Genomic DNA, 2,821 nt, shown 5'->3' on the forward strand with positions numbered 1-2,821 from the left:
AGTCCCTTGATCGATACCGCGGCGCCGCCGTGTCGCGCCGGCTTCCAAGACACAGGCATGTGTTATGCACGTGCGGATATAATTGTTATTGACCGAACCCGTCTTTCGCATCGCATCGTCGTGCACGACCCTTTTTGAGCTCTATACGACACTTATTAATCTCAACATTTGTTGAAGAATTGGTTGGCGCATCAAAGAATTTATCTAGGTATTGAAAATTTGATTTTGCATGTTTTGATTGTAGAGAACCGCCTTGCAATAATTCTTCGGATGAATAATTAAATTAATTATATTATATTAAAAACTATTTATTACAAACTTAAAACTTTATTAAAACTTACTCTATCTTTATGGATATTAAAAAAGACTATAAAACAAAAATAAAATTGTTTAAAAACGTAATTTATTGTTCTAAGATTTGGAATATTTTGAATTACAAAAATTCGTATCTTAAAGTTCAATAAATTAAACCCGAAAAAATTTTGAAATCGCACTATGTGTGGAGGATAATTATGATTGAATTGAAATTGAGTTCTAATTTATTACAATCATATATAGTGCTACGGCGTAATGAGATTTGAGAGCTTTTCCACAATTGCTGTTTACAGTTAAATGAAGCAGGATTAATTTGATTTAAAAATGCGTATTTTTGTGGTTAAAACATCCAAAATCATCATACAATAATTCCTAAAAATTTCTTGCTACTCCTTTAACAACTGTTATTGTATTAATTATTATATTATTGTATTGATGCATGAACCTTTCCCTGTGCCAATAATACTAAATTCCTTGCGATTCAATGATTCAACAAATTCGTCGGTTCCTGAAGAGGTCTGATCATGAGAATCGCTCATCTCAGAATCAGATTTTGGAGTATTTGACACATAATTATTCTTAACTTTCTTCACTGCAATTCCAAGTAATTTTCAAACACAAATATAAACAAACAATAAATTTATATAAAGATCATTCCTTTTTACGATACTAAAACAAAACTGAGCGCGCGTTTTGCGCGCGCCATTTGTTTACTATCCCTGAAACATAACACACACACACGCACGCACGCACAAATACAAATATCATATTAAATATCTCATTATTTTATATATCTCTTACATATATCTCATGTCCTATCTATAAAAAAGGCATGTTAAGTCGATAACTTTCATTTTTCATCTTACTTTTTTCTTTCAAGTATCAGTAAAATTATAAAAAAAATATTATAATACTGCTAACAATATCTTTTGTAATCAACAGATATGTCGAAACATGTTTTTTGCAATGATTAAAAAAAAGAAATTAAAGGAATAAAATAGTGATAGAAGGAAAAAAGAAATGTAAAAGTTTTGAAACGAAGAAAGTTAAATTCATTGGTCTTTTATAAAATATTACATAAGTACATGTCATTTCACCTTCGTGTGTTACATACATAATTGTCAGATGCTGTGTCTAATTAAATTCATTGGTCTTTTATAAATTATTACATAAGTACATGTCGCTTCACCTTCGTGTGTTACATACATAATTGTCAGATGCTGTGTCTAATTATCACAGCGAATAATTAGACACAGCATTTGACAATTACATATGTGTGTAACATATAAAAGTAAAGGGACATGTACCTTTGTAATATTTTATAAAAGACCAATGAATTTAATTAGTGATCAATAAATTTTATTATTAAATCAAATCTCAATATACATAATAACTGTCAAAATATGTAATGACAGCCGCTCAATGAAGTAAGCATAGTGAGATAACCAATCACGGAAAAGCGGCAACAAATAATTTCGAGAAATACGAGTTATCGACTTAACATGTCCTTTTTTAGGTAGGATACATACTTACCTACTTCTACAAGATTGCTCATTTCAGAATCAGATTTTGATATATTTGGCACATTATTATTCTTAACTTTCTTCACTGCAATTAGAAGTAATTATCAAATACAACAATATAAACAAACAATGAATTTATATAAAGATCATTCCTTTTTACGATATACATGTGTACTTACCTACTTCTACAAGTTTTCCTCCATTTTCACTTTCTCTCTCGCTGTCCTTTTGGAATTTGGAAGACAACTTAGTATGTTTATACATATTGGTATTGTTTTCCTTACACAGTTTAAAAGAAGCTACTCCATTTTCTGAAATAATCGTTGTTTTCGCGAAAACATGGACAAAAGTTCTATAATATTTACTATATACGGTGTTTAGACTACCATCCAATCTTTTTTTTTTTTACTAAAGCGCAATATGACTGAAAATAAGTGAAAAAAATTTTGTAATTCATACCTATCCGAAAAATCAATTTATTAGCTTTTCCTAAACAAACCAAAATTGTTTCATCAATTTCTTTTTATCAAAAAAGAATGGTGCGGATCGTCTGAAAACCTTGTAAATTATGAAAAAGATTTGATAAATTGTCTACATAAGCGTTACTGTCTAAATTAAAAAGAAATTCTGTTAATTGATTCCCAAGAATTTTTTGAATGTACGAAATGTCTTTTGCCGTCTATACAGGGTGTCCCAAAATGAACTTTTGTCCTTAAAATGTCATATTCCTGACTCAATTCTGAAAAGATTTTTCCTTAACCAAAATTTTATCCGAAGCTTAGTTTTCAAATTATAACAAGAAATAGCGAATTATGGGCCGCGTATGGAAGGTAGATAGGGGCGCGCAACTTACTGTCGGACGCAGGCGGTACGCAGGGCCCTCGCGACGATCAGCTGACTGCTACACGCGCGCATACACATGACATTTTAAGGACATGCGATTACATTCTCTCTTGCTCACACACAAAACACACACACACACA

The sequence above is a fragment of the Wasmannia auropunctata genome, unplaced genomic scaffold (assembly GCF_000956235.1).
Source record: "Wasmannia auropunctata unplaced genomic scaffold, wasmannia.A_1.0 LD336095.1, whole genome shotgun sequence".
Lineage (NCBI taxonomy): Eukaryota > Metazoa > Arthropoda > Insecta > Hymenoptera > Formicidae > Wasmannia > Wasmannia auropunctata.